This window comes from Linepithema humile, chromosome 7, assembly GCF_040581485.1.
Source record: "Linepithema humile isolate Giens D197 chromosome 7, Lhum_UNIL_v1.0, whole genome shotgun sequence".
In the NCBI taxonomy this organism is placed as follows: Eukaryota; Metazoa; Arthropoda; class Insecta; order Hymenoptera; family Formicidae; genus Linepithema; species Linepithema humile.
In genome coordinates, this window is record NC_090134.1 from 21,096,715 (window position 1) to 21,122,028 (window position 25,314).

At 40.8% G+C, this 25,314-nt stretch overlaps 1 protein-coding gene across 7 annotated transcripts in view; it reads left to right on the forward strand.

The window, feature by feature from the left end:
• Nucleotides 1-25,314, forward strand: part of kug (kugelei) — a 290,315-nt gene that overhangs the window by 107,462 nt on the left and 157,539 nt on the right. The gene's annotated exons all lie outside the window — the stretch shown is intronic.

Here is a 25,314-nt window from a genome sequence, read left to right on the forward strand (position 1 = left end):
GAAAAGAAATTATTTACTCGTGCGAAAACACTCATGGTGCTCAGTGCACGCGCACAGAGAGTGTTCATTTTTTTTCTCTATTTCTGTTTCGGGTACTTGTGCTGCTCCTTTGCGCACAAAAGGGCGCCCAAACATGCACGCCGTGCCCTTTCTGCATCGGACACGGCCCCGCGCCCGCGCCGTGGCACCGATCCAAAGCGAAGTTGCAGCGTCGCGGCCCATTAAATTTCGATGCAGCGAGTCTAATTGAATTACGGTGCCGCAGGACCCCCTTTTTTCGAGTGCGCGAGGCGCATTAAATTTCTCCGGCAGTCTCCTTTCACCGCGGAAACGTCTCTCGAGAAATCGCACGTCATTCCGCTTAATGGCTAATTCCTGTGTACCGGTGCCACGTCGGTCATGGCGCACGGTCATAATGCACCAAGGATCGTTTCTTGATGAATGCATCGGGCGAAACGAAAGTCTCGGGACGAAATAGATTGTTCGCTAATTCGTGAAACTCGCGCAAATGCCCTCGCGATATTTTCTGACACACTTGCGCTAGACAACGCTAATCTATCTTTTAATGTATCTAAGAATTTGTTAATATCGCTCGCGCATGTACATTTCAGATTTCTTTCTCTCGTGTGTTTCTAAACGATCAGTATTCATGGCACGATACAATTATCCTGCCGATTGTAAATCGCGATGGTTGTCGTTTCTCGGTTTCTACAGCCGTACATTTCGCACGGCTATAAAAACGTGGCGGTGTACGTTAAAAAAATATAGTGCTCATCGCCGTTGCTCCAGTCACGTTCAACGAGTTTTCATCGTTCCCTGAAACAGAATACAATCACATGCACTGCATGTTGTCGTAAATAGTTTTGTGTATGCGTATGCATGCGTTGCGCCCGCGTACGTGTTCATAAACTTGACGTATGGATGTATAGGGTGCTGTTCTGGTTTCCATTGAAAGTTTCAATAATAAATTTCCTTGCCGCAATGGAAATCTGTCTTAGTAAAAGTTTCATACAAGTCACTATTTGTTGTATTTTTATTTTTCAACACGGTGAAGGCTTTAAATTAAAATGGCTTTTATCAAACCCAAGTTATTTTAAAATATGACGCATACAAATCTTTCCGCGTCAATTTTCATCACAACAAAGTTCTGCTCTATATTTTTATTCTTCGTAAGAAAATTTGTTATTTACGAGAAATCTATATTGATGCAGTGGGATTTGGACACCCCGTATGTGAACGCGTTCCCGTTGTACATTTTTGCTTCCGCGTATATATGTTGCTCGGTAGTATATTGATCTCCCGTCGAGCAAAAATAATACATTGTCAGTAGTATGCATATTCAGCCGGCGTAAATATTCATAAGTCGCCGGTGTATTGCCTCGGTGTCAGAAGCACGAACGGTAACGTCGCCGATGCCGATGGGAGTTGTGGTGCGGTGATAATGGCAGTGATGGCGGCCGTAGTGGTGGCGGCGGTGGTGCTAGTAATGCCGGCGATAGCTGTGACGCCGCTCGTTTAAGTCGCGAATAATTTCCCGGCGTATACTTAGGATCTATGGTAGGCGCGTGATATCGTTCACGCGCAAGTCAATGTTTCTCGTGTCGCGCGAGGAAGCTATTCCCTCTCGAGGATCGAAGAGTGACGCGTGTTCTCGCAAGAAACTAAAAAAAAAAAAAAAAAAAAAACGAATCTTCTATCGTTTATCGAATCGGTCACCTTTATATATCTCTATTAAAGGATTATTGATCTCTACATTTCCCGTATTATATCGTTGCATTTTGTACAACAGGGCTTCTAATTTCCACGATGGCGGTATTTTGCGAGAATATGTAACCCCTCTCTCCGTGGAAACAATATATTCTCGTTGACGCAATTTGCGATGAAACGAAGCGCAGCTTGACGCGGCCTGACTAAACGTGATTAAGCTCTGATCGTTGTAGAAAAGTGCCACACCTAGTTGGCGAAGCAGCCGACGCGCCGGGCGACGCGTTTTCCGGTAAGCTAGCTAACGCGTTACTCCAGCCGGGCTCTGTCCACTCTGCTAGCCGTGGGCATTGCGGCGGCGAGCGTTAGTCCATTAATAAAGCTTTATATATCAACGAGCGTCCCGAAAGCTCGCCCGAGTTTGATCGTGCGCAAAACGAAGGAAAACTCGCGACGACTCGGCCATGTAGTTTAAAGCGGATGGATCGGTATTTTGGAAGTGGTTGAACCTTCCTGTCCCCCCCCCCCCCTCTCTCTCTCTCTCTCTCTCTTCATCATTTTGAGTAGAACCACTGCCACTTGGCGTCGCACATCCCTTTTCGCCAACAGATGAAACAGGAATGTCCTTAATTTCGAGAATTCGGGCGGAATTTGCGGACGGGTTGAAACGTACGTTACGCTACTTACGTGATTTAAGAGACGTATATGTCTCTTGCGAATATTGCTTTATTATGGGATTGTATCGTATTAACGTTTCTATTAACAACTTGTGCTAATGTAGTTTTCAATTGGAGAGGCTAAACAGATGTTAATTCGCCTATTGTTGAATTCTCTTACAAATTGCGAGGAAACTCTTTGTCCGTAAAGTATGTTGGATCAACTGACTGTTTCCCGGTCGACTGTCATTACCCATTGCGATACTAAGTCGAGACGTAATCGGCTTTATTACAAATGTGTATTGAATTGTTGTAATAGGAAGGTTGCTCCAGAATTTGCAAGTGCACGATATTGTCCGGATATTGCCGGCAATGTCCCGAAGATATTTAACGTAGGACATTTATTCCGATTGAATCGGTATATTAGCAAATAACGTCATAAATTATACGCGCGGAGCGCTCGTAAAGCCATCCCGAATCGCTTTCGCCGAGACAAGCCATTGTGCTTCTATTCATCTTATAAACCGTTCCGCGATATTCATCCATCCAGAGTGCCTTCTATATTATCAAACGGCTCTAGCAAGTTTCCGAATGCAGGCTAGCTTCGCTTCATTTCTCCGTATTTTCCGTAGTTACTCTTCCTTAATGCAACTGGCGCAAGCTAAATAATCACGTCGCAACGGTGCTAAAGTCAACTCCGCGTCGACTGTACTTCGCTTTTCACGTACTTGTGATGAAAAACAGCCACCATCAATGTACTTACTGCGCGGCGCGGCTATTAAGCCATCGGAAAATTCGCTATTGTATTAGAGTACATTCGATATTCAGGCTTATCGAAGCAGTTTTTTGCGAAGCATTTCATACGCGGGAGCATAAAATTCTGCCTGGCCGTGACGCGCATGCATGACCGTGTTTGCGGAGCGTGTTGTTACATGATGCTGGCCGATGTTAGTTGATTGAAAAATCGTTGATGCTAAATTAATTCCATTCACTCGCACCTGTTTGTTGAGCTTACGCGATTTACTCGGCCGATGTGGGCGGATAATAGTTATGAACCTCTGCTTAAATATTGTGCCAGAATTAACAAGGGTGTGTCATGCTCTAACGAACCGGCGAAAAGCAAGCGAGCGCGACCAGGACGCAAACGATATTCTATATAGCTAATAATATGTACGCCCACAGCAATAAAGCGTTTGCGCCATCCACAGCAATTACGCGGGTGTTTACACAGAAATACTCTTACCGGTTAACAAACTATGCTGCAGTAATGTTTTCCTAAATATACGAGATCAGTATTTTTGCGGCGACGTTGCATTTAAAATAACGGTGTAAAGAAAATATTAGGACTTAGCTCTGAATATTATACACATTCGTTAGCAGTGCGCGGTTCTTTTTATTACGTGGAAACTTTATTTACTCTGCATTACGGTTTCACAACGATCGTTGATGAGATTTTAATATTTACAAGCCCGAACGAAGAGATTGAAATATATATATATATATATATTGACTTTTTTATATTTGAACACGTATAAATATAGGAAGTGACTAAGTTGTGAGAATCGGGTCAGTCGTTCCGACGATCGAGAACATCGTCGTGAACTAAACGTGAACATTATCGTCGAGGCAGTCAAGAGGCGAGAGGCAACGTGTTCGAAACTTAAAAGTGTGCTTTTACTTGAGTCCATAAATTCAATTATTTATAGAGAGCGAAAGAACATCTTACTGCTCTATGGGCGAGAGAAATCGAGAAGAAAATACTTCGACCATCGACGCTGAGTTCTGCTCCGTAGCGTACGTGGTCGGTGAGCAAACAAATACCGCACACGGTAATGTCTTGTAACGAGACACGAGTTTATTATTTATCGTCGACTTCCGTTCAATTTACAATAACAATGCATATCCGGATTTAAAAAACCATTTGCCATATCTGCAAGTCATTTAAAAGATATCGAGAAAGAATTTTTTTATTCACGCTTTTTGTTTGTAAAAAAGGAAACGTTCTCTGTAATTTCATTGAGAATTCGAGATTGCGCATTGAGTTCGGAGTATTTTTATCTCTGCGTTCGACGTGGACTTCGTTATTCACGCGTAATCCATGGGCGCAAAGTTAATTAAAGATGTAACGATACTCGCTATTGTTAACTTCGAAAGTCAATAATCGTGTGACGTAATGGCTAGTTCTAACTACGATTCTGATATTCGCTGAAGCGTTATGGCGTTATGGCGTTAAAATCACACGAGATTGAGAAATTTATTTACGGATTGTAAATAGTGTCTGGGTAATGAGACGTGTCCGATTACAAATCACGTAATACAGGCGACAAGATTTCAGCGCGGCATTGTAATATAACGTCATAAAGCGTGTTTTCGACAGGCCACGGCGTCACGCCTGTAACGCACTATTCACGCGCGTTGCGCATACAAACGCTCTTCGTGAATGCTTAATGTCCCAGTCATGTCGAACAGTTACGCATTGTGCACACACGCAGCTGTTATTTCCCCGCGAAATACGAAGAATCTTCACAAGTGTTACGTTCGTCGAGAGGCGACTGCTTTGATTGTACTTTAAGATATCGATTCCCTCTCGCTGCAATAAATACAATAAAAACTCGAGAAAAAATTGCAAATTGAGAAATAAGTTTGTTAAGCACGACTTTTATTACTAATAATGTTCCAGATTGAATTAAATTAATAATGTTTCCAATCGCGGTAATTATAGTACAAACTTTCCTTTATTTGCACAGCGGTTTTGCTAGCATATATTGCATTTATCAAATATTATATATTAATATTATTAATAATAATAAAGGGAAATCCAATTTCTCCATGTTAAATTTCCCATTAACGTGCTTCAGATACGTGCATTAAAGAGCTCAATTCATTCAATTTGCTATTGTTTTTATATATTCGTTAGCTGAAAGTTTAATAGTTTAAAATAATTTTATATACATCAAGTGGAATTTCTTTTTTTTTTTTAATTGTGTGAAATATTGACCATGTGCGAGAACTGTTCTGATCAAGTTAGCAACTGTGAGTCGAGAGTTTCTTTTCGCTCTCGAAAATAACTTCAAAGACCTTTGCGATAGCGAAACGTAACTGGAATTGACTCATTTCTTGAATTCATTTTTATCTAGCTAGGGCGTAATGGTAGCTGAGTTCTGTCGGAGACGCCACTAACGATCTCGTTGAAAGCACGTCAGCAGCATAAAAAAAAAAAGGAGAAAAATAAAGAGAAGCACTCGTCTCGGGGAATAAAAGCTACGAGAATGGCACAATGCGCCGGTAATTATGCGCTCGTCGTGCACCTAGCGTAAGAGGTTCGAGATAGTCGCTCTGGGGCACGTAAGTGGAAAAAGTGACAGTCGCAGTTACATACAGCCATGGATACATAGCTTATTACGATATGCATTCATTACGAACTCTATCCTGTCGCTGTCAGATAAGTAACGGGGTTTGCACAATCAAGCAAGTATGAAACGTCGCATTAAATAATGAAAGCAACTCTAACAGCGCAAGAATGTTGCAGCTTGCGAATGAGTACATGTTACATTACGACGTTAGGTATGCTTCCAGATTATTTTATAATCAGCATATGAAAGATTATTCTTGTAGACATTTTGTTATGCGTTTGCCCTGTTGCGTACTTTTCTATCTATTCGGAAAACTCTCGTGCAAGAGTTGGAAATTTTTCCCGCGCAAGTTTTTTAATAAGTTCCGGAGAAAATGAAGTTCCAGCCGCCTCGAGGGAGGCCAATAGCGCGGATTTTATGACCGATTAAATACTACATCGAAGGCGAACCGCTTGTAAACAGGAAGCGAAATGAAATGTTTGAAGCGAGGAGAAAAGAGGTATCGCATGAAAGCTTGGATATTGGAGATAGAGAAAATAGAGGCACAAGGAAAAGGAAGGCAGAAAGTTCAGAATGGATCGTTGTCTCTGGAGAGACAGTATAGTGCGACGCGCGTATGTGGTCCCTTCCGTCACTTCCGACGCCTGCAAACCCCTTTTAAAATCGGCACACTGTTTTCCGCGTCTCTTTTGGAAAAAAATACATATATTTTGCGCGATAATCTCTATATTATCCCGATCACATATGCGTGATATACGTGTGAGTGATTTACAGAGAATTACAGAGAATTACTTTGAGAATTGAGTCAGAAAGAGCACAAAGCTACAAAGCACAAAACCGATATCAAAAGTATTGAGTTGGTGGAGATGTAATTTCGTTCTTTGAGAAAAGAACGAAAAAAATCTCTCAATTTTTGTAGAGTGTTCATAGCCACATGAGATTTTGCATTATCACGATGAAGGATTATATTTTTTCGATTTTTCAAATCTATTTTATAAATCGCGCAGCACCTCATTCAATTTATCCCATTTCTGGCAATAAAGAATTAGAATTAATTGTTTCATTACGTTTCATCACGAGTTTATAATATACAATTTTTCCGCAATCTCAAAAAATGAAATTACTTTTCCGGCAATCTAATACATCGATTTAAGTTCAAAAACATTTTATCTCACAGAAAAATCTTATATTTCTAGAGAAACTATTTACGCTTACAATTATGTCAGTCGCGCCGTATAAATGAATTTGAACTTATGCGTAAGTTAATAATGGGGGGGGGGGGGGGAAACTTTAGATATTAGTAGGTATGGAAGCTAGAAATTTCTTCGAGACTGCGGTAACCGCGATTCGGTGAAAATCGCATTGAGCCAGCGCGCACGACTGTCACGGAAATGTTTCAACGAGTTTCTCTCTTGGCGGACTCGAGAAGTCGCCCATTCCATCGTATCGTAATCCTTTCTTTTTTTTTTTCCTTCTTTCTTTCTCTCTCTTTCTCTCTGTACTTTCCTCTGCTCGTCTTTTCCGCCCGTTCTCGGTAGCTATCATTTTTTTCGCCGGATACTACCACGGCCAACTTTTTCAGAGGTCTGTACGGAAACTCCTTCCGGCGAACCGAGAGAGACTCTGAAGAAATTCCCTCGGTTCTCAAGACGTTTCTAATGTTCTTGAGTCTGTCGAGCGTGAATTAAATATGGGAATATCGAGCGCGCGGTCGGCGGGCGCGCCGGGCAGATTTTCGTGGTAGGTACAGGTGGATTTCCCGCAAGAATCGCCGCCCGTGCTCGTATTACATACACGCGATCCTGGGGAAACGCTGGGGTTCGATCGAGAGCGGGTACACTGCACCGGATACAGCCCACTGCTCTATCCCGCGCCCTTCATTGCTTATCACCTCGGCTCGATATCCGCTGAACCGTGAAAAAATCTTCCTGTCCGATTCGGAACCATCAATTTTCACTTCGCATAGTTCCCGCCGTACGTTCTGATACTGACAGCTCGAATGGATTTATACGAAACAAAGTTTCGCAATTTATAACCGACGCGTTTGCGGTATAAAGCTCCTTGCGTCGTTATTACCGAGTACATATTCTCTTTCGATGAATATTGTATCTGCAATCTCCATCATGGAAAATTGGCAAAGCGGTTTCTTAATCGAACATCAACCAGTTATATTAAGCAATCATTTTTTTTTTCCCACGATTCTCTAACAAAAGATTTGTTCTTCGGTGGCATACGCTCTTTACGTAACGGAAGTGTTTAATGTTTCATCACGATCTTGACAAACTAGTAATAAGTGTAATCGATGCGGTTTCGACGTCGGTCAGAATGAAGCTTAAATTCATTGCGACGAGAGAGAGAGAGAGGACGTCGCTTTTTATTGAAGCTAACAAGTGCCCGGACAGCTGTGCTACTTTAGAGAGATATTGTATCGAATTTCCCATCGCGGAGGCAATTACCTTTAAAACAATTCGCATTGCCAGTATCCGAGGAATTCTATTGTCGATGCCGGAGGTTTCTTTGTGCCCTGGTTTACGGCGGAGTCAATTTACCGATGGTTTTACCGCAGTTCTTCCTCGATATCGGACAAGTCAGCTCTCAATTTAGCCACTTCCGACAGCTAAAAAGCGACATCCGTAAAGTTGTTCGCGCCGAAGACTCGAACTTGTCGAAATGATGGGTTTAAGCTGGCCGTGGCTCAGTCACACGCGAGATGACGAAGAACTCGAAATTGTCGTTGTTTTGTCGGGAAACATCGCGGCTCGCAAAACAAGCAATAGTGAAAGCATCTTTTACTCTGCATCTGCGTGTTCGTGTCGCGACGGCGCGATGCCCTCGCTTCGGATAAAACGATTCATGTTGCATCGCGCGTTGCAGATCGCAAAGCGCGCCGCATAAGCTTTACGGGCTGCTTGATGCTTGCTCAAAGGATATACTTCTGACGATTAGCGCGAACGATTAACCTAAATTCACCGTAGGCACACCTGCACACGATGCCACGTGGTTAAGCCAGTTTCCTACGTGGTTAATGATGTGCCGGATCGTGTACGTGGCGTCTCGGGCGCTTCTCTTAAATTTTGTTGCCAGTTGAAAATGATGATGAATAGTACAGTGGATTTAACCGCTTTCTTCTATGCGTGAAAGCGCGGTTCACGAGTGAGTTAATTGGTTCACGGCAATTATTCTTAATCGTTGTCAACTTTCAAATTTGTACTATCTAATATCACTTTTGCTCGCGTAGAGCTCATCATGTTTTTATCTCATCTGAACGTGGATGAGAACATGGGAGTTAGAGAGAGTGTAATTATTAATTTTTTTGAGAGGGACAATTTAAGTCTTGCTTTTATTTTATACTCTTATTTTTACACGCATTTATTTAGAAATCAGTATGATTTGTATACATGGATTTCTCATGGAAATAAAGCGCGAAAGTTTCGCAGGATGGTTTAAGAAGAGCTTCTTTTACATATATTTACTTTTTTGCGGCATATACGCGATTTAAGAATAGTAGGGTCATCTAAGGTCCTAAGCGCAAGTACGAGCACCTAGACGACATTCATGATAAAATCACGTAGCGAATAGAGGCGTGCCGGCTTACAATGGATGGAAAAATGCATGATGTATGCCGGCGATCAGCGCGGTGATGGATGGCGGTTTGCGGCAAGACTGCGCAAGAAGCCTTCTTTGGCGGAACTTCCGTTTTACTAAGCCACGTTGGCGACATCTTCCTGGTGTTACTTATCGCGAACGAGGTCGTTAAAAATGAACAATTTTTGCCTTCCATCGGTAGCGTGTCGAATGAATAAAATGGTTTAAAAGCTATTGTATGGCGCAAACTTGCAATCTCGACAGGAACTCGCAAATTGGTAGTTCTATTATTAGCAATAAAAAACAGAATATTATAAAAAAATCTGTTGATATGAATCTTAACAATATGCATTACATTTTGGCCGATGAAAAATATTGTAACTACAAAATTGTGATTTTCCAGGAGAATTATTCCTATAATAGTTTTATTCTTAAAAGCTTTTACCATTTTACAATAGAAGCGAAATAAATATTAAATAAACGTAAAATTATATGGATTAGAGTTATTTTTCGAAGATATTTCAATATATTAAAATAAGATTAAAAAATATTTCTAACTAAAAAATATCGAAAACGCAATTGATATATTTTTTATTAACATTATCGAGTTGATATCAGATCAAGTAATGAATTTACTTTTATTCATAATTTTAAACGCATTTCACCGACGCAAACCTGCTCATTAGGGTGTTAATCAGAATTACAGTGATTAGCGGATATTGATTGAAAGGCTCGGCTGTAGTGATGTTTCCATGGCGCCGAGACGAGGCCGTAGATCGGTTCGTGGTAAACGGTGACTTTGGCGGAGGCGATAATGCGATGATACATGCGTGCCAGGCCCGTGGCCCTACCTACGGCGACGTGCCTAACGCCTAAAATATGGCGTAGGTAAACGCGAATCCGGTCCGGCCCACATCCGCGCCTCGCGGAAGTCGCTGCTTCCAGCCGCAAACGGCGGCATGAAAGAGTCTAGACGTTGAAAGAGCAGGAGGAAGAGGAAGAGGAGAACGAGAATAGCGGGGATGGAGTCGTGTGGGTACCCGGATCCGATCCGGACGCATGAGGTTCTCGGAACCGATCGGAAAACCGGTTTTAGGACGTGTTTCGCGCCGCACATGCAAGCCGGATCGTCGATAATGGACGAAAGAACTGTCCGCCGCCGATTCTCCTTTTCTTCCTTTTTGCACCGGTTGACGGAGCGACTCGTAATAATCCGCAGACGCAGGGAGAATTCGATCCCTCGTCAAGTCGAATCGTCCGATGACTCACCCATCTTCTTCCGTAACTGGCAGGAGCCGCGTAACGTGGATCACGAACTCGCTCGCAAATTTCATGAGTGTCGCGTTACTGGAGCGTGTGCAAAATAATACGTAAAAAATATATGAAGTCTGTATTATTATTGTATTAAAAAAATCTTATTTTTTTCACTGAATTAAATGTGGAATTATTGAATGGAACGTGTTATTCGTGTTAGTCGATTAATAATAAAGTTTAATATCATTTTAACACACACATATATCAGCGCAAAATTTTTTAAAATTATTTGAACAATATTGTCAAGGGGAGTTTTTCACACGAGATGTAATTTTCCAGCGCGGTTGTCGAAGTGCGCTTATCGCGTCTTTTTATTCGCGTTGGCTGGAAGGTTGCGTTACGTCGAACTGCAGAACAAGCGGCGGAAACACGCGTATTCGCTGAAAGTGCGTTCAGTGCTCGTTCGCGGGAAATATCCGACGTGTAATTTACTACTAGTTCAAGGTAGTTAACTTCCACTTTGAAGAACGGTGGGCCGCGAAATTAGCCATAAAACCGAGTTTATCTGTAAACTTCTCCGCCGGTGCTGAAACCGGCTCCGTGGGAGCATAACAAATATCTTCCTGGTAATTATTATTTTTAATTAACTATCACATCCGAATGGATATCACCGCGCGCGTTCTAATCACGGGAATATAATTAAGCGCAGGATTAAACGGGTGCTTTACAGGACGCACACTGATACGAGCCGCACAACATGCCCGATCGTAAAAGCGATGGGAACGGCTGCTGTTTGTCCGCGAGCGATCTTATTTATGTCACGATACGCCCAAGGATCGTCATTTTTCCGCTATCTTTCGTACAAGTTTAATGCGAGCATCATACGCGCCATAAATATATGTTTTGCCATGTTCTAGCAGTACATCCATTTTTCTTCCTTTGAGAAAAAAAAAGAAAAGTTTATAACCGGACGACGCATCGAAGCGTAAGAACATTACTCTTTCGAAATTATATGACACGCGTGAGCTTCGCTGTGCGGTTGCTCGTGACAATTTCACATGATACGTGTGAATTCGTTTACGGTTGTTGCATCTAAACTAAGTTTACGATATAAAATTAATTTAAAATGTCGCAATTTGCGCGTCTCGCGTCAAGACTTTCCTTTTTCTTCACGCGACCAAAGATAATAAAGTTGTCCTCGCATCATTTCAAAATTCTTGCTATTTTACGACAGCCTCCATATTACTGCATTGCGATATCTGTGTGATCAGAACACGTGTGTAAACATTTCAGTAGATATAGTCAACGCATACGTCAACAATGCAAGCATTAATGAACCTCACCGTGTATATATTGAATATATAATAAGACACGCGTCAATGTGAAAAGATCAATTATTAATTAATTGTGGCGTGAGAAAATAATAGGAAAATCAGAATATTAAATATCGTGAAATAGATAATTATAATAAGTATATATAAAATAAGATGATGATAAGTAAACGATTGTGAGATTAATGAATTTGAAATATTTATTGTTTACCGCAGTTATAACCAGACGTATACTTTATTCAACATCAGAAAAATAAGGATTTATTAATGTTTAATCTCGACAACTTTCAATTTTTTATTTAAGTACGATATCTGACATTGTTTTTTTCTCACTTATTATACTTATTATACTTATATACGATCGACGCGATAACAGTAATAAAAATATAATTGCTTTCTTGATGTTTTATTTTTGAACAATATCGTTGTTTTCGCTGAAAGTCGACAAATAATTTGCAAGCTGATCTTTCGCAATTTATTTTGGAACTACGAGCAAATATTATTACAAAGTTCTTGTAATATTATAATAGTCAGTGTGTGTGAAGCATAATATATCATGGAAATTCATGAACTATTAAGAGTTCCAGCTTTATTTTAATAGAAAGTTTTAATTGTAATTCATATTTGTAGCTTTTAAAAAGTAAAACTTTCTACAACTTATGTAGAACTCTAAAGCTTTTAAAATATCACAAAACATAATAAAGCAAGTTTTGCAGGATTAATTGAGATATTGCGTGAACCCCTGGCATTTCAATTGATTATGAGCTATTTTCTTTTCGTTTGTTGTTATTTGTTTTATCTATTTGAAACTATAAAGCTATTAAAAAAAAGCCGGCAAACTCAATAATTTACAAAATAATACATCAACTTCCCACACACACACATACATCGAATAGGCAATCACTGGAATAAGCGGGCGGACTATTCCTCCTTTGCCTTCCGCATTGCCGCATAAACGCGTGAGAAAAGTTCGCAGTGTTCAAAAGTCCTAGGGGGTTATATATCATCTGCAGATGATAGCGTCGTGAAAGCCATTCGTTTCAATGCGTGCATTCATGCCGCGGTTAAAAGCTTCGCGTATTTCGCTCGCCACCTTTTTTTTTTCCTCTAGCGTACGTACGTGCAGTACATCCTACGCGATGCACCTGTACGTCGATGCGTTTTCACGATCATCAGTGTTCCGAGAATCGCCTCCGTCCAGTCGGTAACCGTTTTGTACCTTCGACACGGTACTCCGTCACGGAGTTTATGGGTCTGCGATACGATTCGATTGTACGCGCAGCTACAAGCGATGCACTCGTGAGCGAGGTGATCACAAGCGATTGAATTCGCCCCACGTTCCCACGTAAATTGAAAAATTCCTTCGCTTTAAACCACAATCGAGCCTATTCGACCACATGGATTACGCCATCGTGGGGACGACTTTGCAAATTGATTGATTGAATATAGCAAAAAGGTTTGATAGATTACGTGGCAAATGACAATAAATTATAAATTAAGATGAATAGTGTATCATGATGAATAATCGTTTTATCACATCGTGTGAATTGAAAATAACAAGTATAGTAAAGATTAAAATGAATTTGCATTGTGAAGTGAAACGTAGGTGTATTTATGTGGGATAGAAGAGGTATTCGTCGGAGATATTAACGAGTTAATCGTGATCGTGCCGTTTCGCAAATCGCAAAAATCGCCGCTGAAAATCGAAATGCCGCCATATAATCCAAAGCAGATGGGGCGCGAAAGCCAGTTATAGCACGCGGAATAAAGCGTGGTGAAACGTGATAAAATACAACAGATTGTGGGGTTTTGTTGCCGTTTTGAACGATTGCTCTTAATATCCCATGCTTACTGTTATTAACAATGAAAATATTATATTTTACATACAGTGTTGGAGATTTTTATTTCAGTATTAGTATTTTAGTATTATTTTAATCCTCTTTAGTTTTGCAAAAGCTAGGTATATATAGAGAAAATTGAGATAAAATTAAATTTGAAGCTTATTTCTACATAATCTCTAAATTTATTTATTTTTTTTTTTTCAAATTTTGAATTTGAAATAGAAATTAATTAATAATTAATAAGGAATAATTATTTTTATTTAAAAAATGAAAACAATTTTACTTGTTTAAATCCGTATTAAAATGTTTTTTATATATTTGGAATTATACTAGTTTTTTTTTCGCGATCGATATTTTCAACCCGATGTGTGAACGTGATTGTATTTAATTCGCACCTTCGCATTCGTCCATTGAGGCGTTAGATAAGATCGTTAGATTTGCCACTCAGTAAATTGTAGCTTTATCGATAGAATCATCTCGTGCGCTCGGTGATGACTGTATAATAAAGTCTCCGCTTTGCGATAATGACTGGACATTGATTTTCACAAATACTCATCGAAGCAAACTATCGTCAAGCATTATCAAATGAATATCGGGAATCTTTCAACACGAGTAATAATTTTAGCAATATTTTAATTATAATTGTAGAAAGAAAAACTGTATTTAAATAATTACATTAATTTTACATAATAATAATTTCGTACTCAAAATATTCTGTTTCAAAATATTCGTGAAATTTATTTCGATGGTTTCAATTTTTCAAAATTTTTAATTGCTGCGTATGTGTCATTCGATTCGATATCGTTGCATTATCTCTTTCGAATAATAATTGCGTTGTAACATTTTGCATAACAGGAAAAGAGGTTCTCACCATGGAAAATTCAATGCAAAAAACACCGCGTATTTTTGTCATTTTCGTGCAAAGTCGGCATTGTTATCGGGAAAATAGTGTATGAGCGGACGGAAGTAACACGGCGTGCTGTGTAGTAACAAGAATCACGTTCAGAGCCGGGAATTTATCGCCGAGTCGGTTGGAAACTCGTGTCTGGCATGAACGGTGTTTGCGAGCGCGGCTTACAGAGTACTTAACATTTCAGGCTTAACGCCGAAAGTCCGAGATTGTCTTCGGGTATCGATCGATGGACGAGCAATCGGCGAAAGCACCGCACGACACCTTCGGGACTTTTCTGTTCGGTCAGGAAGTTTATCGGACGTCCGACAGTTCGGACGTAGTGCAGCGTCTGACCCTCCCTTGGACCGCAAACTATGCAACGTGATTAGCGTAAACTTCAGCAACTGCGATCGTTCCCACAGCGCCTTCGGGCCTTGCCTTTTCCTCGTAACAAGCGACGGCTACACTTTGGCCATTAATTAATACTGTTCCTTCCGATATTCTGATTGGCGATGTTAGATGCAACGCGGTCGACATCTCTCTCACTTGTCTTCCTAATATATCTCAGTATTCAAGAGTATTTTTAATATATTTATTGAAAATTGCACATGTAGCGAATAATAGGATTGTGAAGCTTCTTATAAATTTAAGCTTTTCAAAACTATTCCAAGTAAATTTTGCATTAATTATTATTACGCATTAACTTTTCATATTATATCTAATAAAGTAAACTCAGTTTAGCGGCGATGCAAATGTGTATTTTTGTCGCTTTTGCGAACAATAGTCGCAAATAAATAGCTAGTTCTAATTCGGCAAATGGAACAATCTCGGCAATAATTAATTAGGAAACATTCGTGCTCCTCGATGATTGGATCCGTGATCGCGCATTCTCACGCTGGTCCCATAATACCCACAACGGATTATGCACGTACGCGTACGAATAAACGCGGTATTATCACGACTAATGGGAATAAAATTGTTATATCTGCGGTGACCGTTGGCAATAGCAACGCCGATAAACGAGGATGCGAGGCCAACGTATCACGCTGGCCGAGAATCGTTTCTGATTCGGTCACGAACGAGATGCAGATATAACCTGCTTTGTTCGCTCAATTCAATGATCGCAGCTTTGTTTTTCGACTATTCTAATAATAATTGCGACATTATGCTATAACACTTTTCATACATCTTAAATGTTCACCAAATATAAATTAGCATAAAAAATATTTTATTTAACATAATTGATTCGTCTAATTTGTTTTTCTTTTTTTTTACGGATACATTTAATGAAATCATAAAACCGCTGTTGTTCAAGCAACAATGTCTATTGTCACGTAACAAAGTGATGCCTTAAGTACTCGTACTTCTGTGTAGAATTTCTCTGAGAAATGCCAGGTTGTATTTCCGAAGTGTAAGAGATAAAGGACGACAAAGAGACAATATCGCGGTTTTGCAATTCACGATGATCGTAAAAAGAGATCGCGCGACTTCTTTATGTTGCGCGAACAGCAAAATGTGCGAAAATACCACTTCCGTACAGCGTAGTTTTAGTACATACATTATCCTCTTCGTGCCATTCTCTCTCTCTCTCTCTCTCTAACTTTTCTCACCCATCGAAACGTGCAATTGCATCGATGCAATGCAATTGTTCGACATTTTTACGCTCGCTCGTTCCCCCTCTACTGCGGCGCGTCTGGAAGAGAAAGAAATATTAGTGCTCGTAAAAGGCTCTTTTCGAATCAAACCGTTGTCTCGCACTGACCCGCAGAAGCCACACAGTTACATAAAAAAATGGCAGACTTTTCACCGGTGAATGTTACAAGGGTGAGTAGATCTTTCGCGATGATAAATCTCAGCGTGAAAGCTTACGACGCGATAGCCATTATCGTAACATGTGTGTCGTTTACTTTGAAAGTGATAAAATCCCCTTTTTGAGACCTTAAAAATAAAACAGAAAATTAAACAGAGGATCGATATACGCTATTTAATATAAATTTATAGTACAAAAATAGATCTTTAAAATTAACGATTACTAATACATTTTTCCGACATATAAAAATTGTAAGATATTTATATTACGTTATTTTAAACTGAACGCAATTAATTATAAGATTTATTTTATATATATATATTAATTGGCTGCGTTTACGAGCGAACAACTTCCGGCTACTTAACAGGTCATTGAACTTCCGAAGTAAACCGGTACTTCTGTTATTCTTCGTGTTAAAACTTGGCTCTTTAACGACACGAGCGCGTCATTAAAAAGTTTTTTTTTTTCCACCGTGCGGTGTCGTGTCTTACGTAAATCGCACGCACGCGCAGCTGTTTATTTATCGGAACAACAATATGCCGTGTGCCGATGCAGTCGAGTTTCCTTTCATAAAAATAACAAGTCTTTTCTTATATTGTTGCAGGTAAGAGCATGAACTGGGGAAATTGTTTTCCCGATTGTACGTGTTGAATTCGAGCCGCGCACCATCTCCGTGAGTCGCTCGATTCGACGGCACGGCCGAGGGGGAGGAGAGTGGCGGGTAGGTGAGTAGCCACATCGCTAAACTTCTCGGCAAGTGGCGCAAAAAGGAACGCGTGTGTTGGGTACCGGGCGAGATCTACGGACGCTTTTTTTCGCATTTTCCTCGTATTTCGGTGCTGGTCACAGCATCGCCCGCGCGTATAACGATGCAATTGTACCGCCGGACAATGCGTCTGAAAACGCGTCGCGCTATTTCTGGCCGCCTTTACACCCAGCACACGCTCATTGTGCAGCCGTCATTTCGCACTCGAAACGGTCCAATTGAATTGCGCTTTTTTTCATCAAACTCGATATTTTGAGAATCGATAGCAATCTTATAATATCGGTTTCAATATCGGAATTAAGTTTGAAGTTAAAGGCAAAAAAGCGAAGACGGTGTGCGGCGCGCATTTCTAGAATACCTTAAAGTTTATTTATGTATAAAGTGGTTAGAAGTGGTTAGATCTCGTTATCGTATACCCCAAATCGATATATACGTTCTCCATAAGAAATATGCTGTTATATATTTTGCTTATTGCGCCGGCAATATTGCCAGAGGCGAACGCTACGTAAAAGAGATACGTTAACTCGTGCCATTGTGGCATGCTATCTCGCGAACGTAAAAATGCACCCGCGTTTTTATTCCAAGTGGGTGTTAACACCCTGCCCGGGAACGCGCACGGAGAACAAAGTTTACACAATTTTGTTAATTACACCGTTCCGAAGAAAAGGGAAAAAGGGTAGGCGTGCAAACCTCAAGCCTTCCTTGCAGTGCCGAATTAACTCGTCTGTCCGCGCGTTCTTTCTTGCAAAAACGATCGACCAGTATATTACGAGCGTAATCGCCGTTAATTACTTCTTTCTCTCATGAAATTGCACAGGTGAGGAATTTATGCTAAAGCTGTTACGAAAGTTCAAATCCCGCGGAGTCATATCAGTACGGAAAGTTTACGTTAACAAAGTTTATTTCCGTTCTTGCTAGTTTGCGCGCGCCGCGAGAGAGCTGGTTGACCAAATCGTTGAGAAAATAAATGGATTGCGATAGGAGTCGTCATTCGTTTCCGAGTTCCATCGCGCGCGAGATAGATCGCCGGTTAAATAAAAACAGCGAGAGAAATCGAGGCGGAACGACGACGAATACGCTGACCTCGTGCGTCAGGTGGCAGGAGATTCATGATCGCTCGCCGGTTCACAAATGACGTCGTTACATAAGTACAACCTCACCGAACTCACTTCACCGAGATGAAAGACGCCCTTCAGCATAGCCGGAGTGACCATAATCATTCCACAAAATTACAAGAATTTTTAGCGGCCAAGTATTTTTTATCCTTAATGTGCTTGTTTACAAGTGTACAAGCTTACAAGTGTACCTGTTAATTTTTCATGCACCTGGAATTTATTTTACAAGATCGTCACTTGATTAAATTATTGCCAAATAATTTTTAAATATTCAAAGAATGAACGTGTTATTGCTCGAGCGGCTGCTATCAAGCTACTAAACTACTCGTTTAAATATAATCTAATACAGTGCTGGAGTCAGGGATTTTTCGATGCAGCACATGATCAGATTGTTATTACACGCTAGTGACGCGATGATTCTCATATTGCCGCAAGAATTCTGATACGCGCGAATTTTATGAAAAAATTAACAGAATCGCGTCAAAGACAACTGGCATTTGTCACCATTTAGTTAACGAACCGCGGAGCTTTTACCGAAAGTAGCACCGTGCGGAACGTTATTTGCGGAGTAAATGATCACCATCGATTTCACCTGAATTCTCCGATGAAAAAAGCGCACTGCGATTGGCCAGCAGTAGAATATTCAACGGTACGGTTGGAAATTTTTATGGACTTCGCGAATCTTTTAAGACGATGAGTAGCGTTCGTTAAATACGTACGTGTGTCTGCAGCCACTCATCAGCCGCGCCAAACAATTTTACGAACGTAATTACGCGCGCGCTCATAATCGTAAATAGTTATTAACGCGAATAATTAGCCTCTCTCCAACTCAAATTCCGCCAAGATCGTTTCCACGACGACGATCGCTATAATCATGCGAATGCAGTCTTGATTTCCAATTTGCAGTGTTCAGTTAAGCCAACAGTATCGATCATGTACATATATCTTGTTTCACCGTTTAGTACACATTTCTGGGATAAGCTTCTTACTGTTACTGTCTCACGAACAATCTGAAGCTATCAGATTATGCAGAGTAATGCGAATTCAAGTATATTCTATAGCCAATTTGCTTGTCTCGCTGTAACTGTGGGAACATTATACGGAGGAAAAGAATTTTGCTATCGCAGCGAAATCGTCGTTGCTGTTGCATGTTAAATGCGATAGCGACGAAACTTTGCTATCATAATTAACGATTTTCAAATTATTCGGTATAGAACAGATGAATTTAGTTGAATACATTTGTTCGCGTAACAGGCGGCGTTTGTTCGGCGCACGCATCGCGCGTTATTGTTGCTCTTCGCTGTATGTATAACGCGCACAAAGTTTGAGCACTCATCCCGGACTGACGACAAATGCCGTGAACCGTCGAAACGGAAGCACTTGAAACATGTGTGTCGACACTCGTGGTACGGCGAAGACATAGAGGCTCGCCAAGCCCGACAGCTATTTTGACTATTTGCTCGGTGCATTCCTAGGGGGGCGATCCGATCCTCGTCTGGCTTAAGGGCTAAGGCGTTGGACCGATGGAGCAAGCCGCAACGTGAGCTAAGGCACCCGTGTACATGTAACATATTCTCATGCTGTTACCTTGCGGTATGCGCGCCTCGAAAATCCGTAGAATTCGACAGAATTCCCAGAGAACCGTATGCCACTTCGCAACGACTATCCATCGATTCAGAATAATTGCATTTTCCATTGCAAATTTAACAGAATTTATTTTGAAATATTCGCGGAAATATTGCGATTATTGTTATAAAAATAATTACAGAATTTATATTGTAAAAGAATAATTGAGAATTATTATTGGAAAAGTATTATTATCGCTCGATTCGTCTGACAGTTTTAATTAGAACAGTATGTACATAATTTCTCTCGTTCTGAAAGAGCTAATATGAATAACTTATCATCCGAGTATCAGTCCATTGATGCTTCTTTATTCACATGGAGAAAAAGCATCGCTACATTTTTCAATGTAGCCACGATGGAAAAAGCCAGCACAGGAGTTTAATTTGTATCGCTCAGTTTCCGAATGCATAACGAAGTTCTTTCCAGAAACAGCTTTCCTTTATGATTACTCTTTCATCTCGAGAATTCTCGAGAAAATTCTCAAGTTTGTTGGCGAGAATTGAGTCATTCGCGTAATTACGCCGGCGCTGAGGAAATGCACACTCGCAAGTTGTGTAAACAGGGCAATCATTCCCTCGGAAACGAATTACTGTAAAGATATCTCCCTCTCTCTTTCTTACTCATTTGCTTATTCGTCCTCGATTTTGTCGCGACATCACCGGCCTCTCGATTCACGACGTTAGAAAAGGAAGCGGAGGTCGCGCCGTCGACAGGAAAATATTTTCATGGATATAAATTTGTTTTCGCCATTTTTCCAGGATTGAAAAGCCAATGCCGGAGGAGGCCTTTGAACCATGAATTGGATCCCAACCAACTTCAATCCTCTCAAACCCTGCCTCTCTTTAGGTTCCCGAAATCATGCTTCCTTTGAAAAGAAACGACCAACTTGGAGTTCTCTCTTTTCGACATCATTTATTAATCTTCTTTTCGACAACCTCCTTCCCCGCCGCGTCTCGAGACTCGCATTAGTCTAGTCAATGAAATGTTCTATCATATTGATTCCGGGCGAAATTGTATCTGATTTTAAAGCTGTTTTTAATTAAACTTGATTAAATTTGTGAATAAAGCCGCGCATTGAGTGCTTCAAAGCGATAGCTTTAGAACAAATACAATTCGGAAAAGAATTTTGTATTCAGGATATTTCTTTCCTGAAGTAGATATGCAGATAAGCAGATTTCCTGCGCCGCAACCGCGAAGTTGAATTGAGCGTACTTGTGGAGAAATTACCGGGACGACGAGACCATAGAGAGTGAAAATGCTCGTTGTTTTTTATTCTAAGACCCCTCTCTTCCGAATTCAATTTTAACTTCCGCCACGTATACGTTGACCTTTCCTCAATTCGAGGGAAATAATACGTTGGGCAAATTCGCAGATATTTCCTCGCGCATCAACTTTGCTAGGCTGTCGAAGAAAGTTTGGTCTCGAGAGCATCTCGCTTGCGGGATCCGACGACTTCTATAAATAATTCTTATTTGGATTTATGAACGTTATATACGTTCGAACTTCTGAAAATCAGCTTCCTTCGAAGGCATACATTCGCGAAACTTTGTTACAAAATACCACGGGGCGCGGGTTCGAACAATACGTTTTCACATGAAGGGGCGCGCAAATATTTGCCTCGGCTCATAAGCCGAGGATCCTTTCTCAAATTCAGCCCGTGCAAGCACTCACGGAATAGGATTGTTATCAGATTTTGGAAATTTACGTTATATATACGAGGAGTGTATAATTCTAAATATATTAGTTTTACTTTGATTAATTTTTCAAATGTTTTTATTCCGCAGAAAAAATTATACAATACAAAATTCCACACGCCTTATGCGATACGTAATGCGCTTTGTGCAATTACATAATACAAATAGTTTTCAACAATTTAACAAGCTCGGTTAATTCATCATGGAATCATATGTGGAATCCTATTATACAACGGAATTATCGAAACTAATATTATATAACTGTTTCAAAAGCTAATATTCATGATTCTCCTACAGAAATCGCGAAGCTAAATCGTCAAATCTGAAATTAAACGTGTTTTCCGCGTCGGCCGCGCAAGTTGCATTAAAAATTCAAGGACCTCTTAGCCGTCGAGACTCTTTGACGTTATCCTCAGCATTTTTTGCATGGAAATTCGGAGAAGTGTGCTCAACTCAGTAAGACGGTTAAGCGGCGCGCGTACCACTACATTGCAACGACAAAACATCGTCGCATTCTCCGTCCGCTCAACGGTGTAAAAAGATTTGCCGGAATTAACCGTTGGACCCGCGAGACGCTTCGTCCAACAACTTTCTCAGAGGCTCTTAGCCAAGTCCGCGTCACGGTATTATAGAGGAATCTACGTTAGCTACGTTAGTGCACTATAAACGCGCTTGTGAGATTCTCCAAGATCGCCCAAAGCCGCCAGCGAAGTTGCAGGACCGAAGCCGTTTAAGCTTTTCATACCTGCTCCTCTGTTCACTGCTAACTTTCGAAGGGACAACGTCTCTCCGTGAAATTCCATCTAATTAATTTCCCGAGTCATTCTCGGCAATCCCAGGTGGACGACAAACGGGCGTGGCATACTTCTACGCGAATGTTTTCCAAGGATCGTCGGATCAAAAGAGTGAGAGCAACCGGATAAGGTCGTCGCGAGGATGAAGAGACCGAGGAAATCGTTGAACGAGGAAGCACGGACGCGAGTAGAATATACGCTTTCTCAGCGCATTCAATTCTAAACGGTGTAGACACGTGTAATCGTATATTCTGCCAAACCGGTTTGAGTTTCATGATTCTCTAAGATTTTATTCCTCGATAATATATAAGTAAGTTAAAACTTAATTTTTATATATAAAAAGAAATTTAAAAAATTTTTTACAATTAATTAATTACAATACCGATATATCCAAAATATTTATTCATATCTAAATTAAATATTTACAATGCTCACAAGTATTAAATCAATTTTTTATTGCATTAAGAATATTCTTATGATTAACAAGCGATATGCTTGTGCAGTAATAATCGATATGTATGCAGTGAAACACCGCATCTGCAGGTGGAAATAACACCTCCGCGCGATGGAGAAGTTAGGTATGTTAATGAGAGAGCCGCGAAGTGCATTGATATGCCGACTGAGCGCCATCGATGGGTGTCGAGATGACAGACTACTACTACTCGTTGTGCCTCGCACGCGAGAATGGAAAGCTTTAGCATGTTTTTCCATCTCTAGATATTTTTCTTTCGTTCTCGTTCTTCCATATCCATTCAACGCGATGTCGTTCGTGCTTCTACCATCGGCCAAATTTTTTAAAATCACAAGAACATTCACAATATTGGTTGCGGTATAAATTTTACAACTGATTTTTATTAGAGTATTTAAAACGATGTGCAAAAGTTTATCAGTAGAAAGTGGGTCACCGTAAAGATTCAGGAGATATAATGCTTTCAACATCCACAATAATATTGTGGATCCTCGCGAAATCGATGTGCCGAATATTACTTACGGAATATCCCGTTCATAAAGTGCCGTTATAAGATCTTATAACTTCGAGAGCTGTTAATAAAACAGCCTTTACGACCGGTTATAGATGAAATATGTAGCATTATTACAGCCATTACTTGTAGTGTGTCCCGGCGTCGCGCGGCCTAGAATTACTGCGTGTCACATTGTTCGCTGGCCATTGTAATGTGTGCGCACATTGTTTGTCGTCGTAATATTTGAGATACCATCGATATCTCTGCACCTCTGTGTTGCTGCCGAAATTTAGCGTGATTGAAAAACACACAGTTAACCGGCACTCGCTTTTGTGAAACTATTTCAATGCCAGCCGTACATTTTCCATTTATCTACCTTTTTTTTTATACCCTCGATTTGATCGTTTTTGAAAGAAACGGAGGAAATACCGTTTCCCCTGCTTTTGAACGACAGCCAAGACTGCACTTGAACAGAGGTAGAAAATCGAAATACGATTTGTTTCTTTCAAACGCTGCCAGCGAAACGACAAACAGACGCATGATTGATAGACCAATGTGTATTCGCTTGCACGCGTCCGAATTTTCGAGACGCATACACGCATAATTCTTGACACATTTAATCCATTCGTTATCGAACGTTTAAACGTTATTTCCCAGGCGTGTTGAAAAACCAACGTACTCGCTCGGGCGAGGCAACTGAGTGAATTTTGTTGGAAGTGTAGGGACAAGGGTATATTGCTGCGAGCGGGAAGAGATGGCAGTCACCGCGCACACGTGAGCGCGCCCGATATCACGGGATTATTGGGTCAACGGGATAAAAATCGGGCGGAACTCCGAAAACTGGTTCGGGATGGCACCACACACACACCGTTGTACCGGCGTGCGATTTCAGCGCGCGAGCGGCAGCGGACGCGGACGGACGCCGGGGGACGACTTCCAGAGTTATGGAGCTGTAGATCAACTGCTTTCGGCCGCGTTTTGAAATGTGTAATCAGCAGTCGTGATTTATCACCTCGCCCCGATTACGCTATCCCGTCTGCTCTCTGTCCGCGTCGATATGCGCCGCGAAACCACGTCGCTCTCTGCGCCGCGGAAGTAAGTCCGATCTCGCTATTTTTGATCCGCGCTAGCTGAGCTTGCCAAATACTTGGCGATATGTTTCTTCTCTTAGAAATCCGCGCGATACATGTTTTTTTAAAAAGCAAAAGTCGCGCATGATATGCAAATGATGGGGGTATAAATGAGGCAATATTTATCTGATTTGTAAATAATATTTTATACATTGGTTTCTACTTGGGAAATTTGTGAAAGCTATTTTTTATTTATACGCCTTGTATTTCCATGCGCTCTGGTTCGTCTTTACGCAGCGTTTTAGAGCTTCTTTTGTGAGCAATCACTCATTGAACTATATTAATCGAAGCCATTCGTTGAATGTGATATTTAATTAACGTTTTCTTCCACCGTCTTTAATGCTGTACGTGGCACGGGATATGTATCATGTGTCACGCTACCGTGGCCGTAAACGTCGTAATAGTTGCCGGTGCTAATCCAATTATTTTCGAATGTCATATACAAATTGTCGCTATCAGAAAACAATGACGTCTCATAAATGGTCGATTTGACATTATCTGTGTTGCAATATTGTGATTGCCGGTTCTCGGGACAACAGCAATTGCCGCTTTGGCGGACACAATCGCGCAGTTAAATATTACAAACTAGAGTGCATCGTTTTTTCATCGGATTGATTCGCTGTTATATGGATTTAAATACAGATTTATGTTGCCAGACTTGTAAATACGCAAATCCGTCCAGTTCTGTCAATTACGTGACGATATGTACGCATTACTCATCAAGCGCAACGTTTCGCCCGTTGCATACGTAGAGCTGTTTAATGGAAAACATTGATTTTTTTGCCGTACATCAAATGAAGT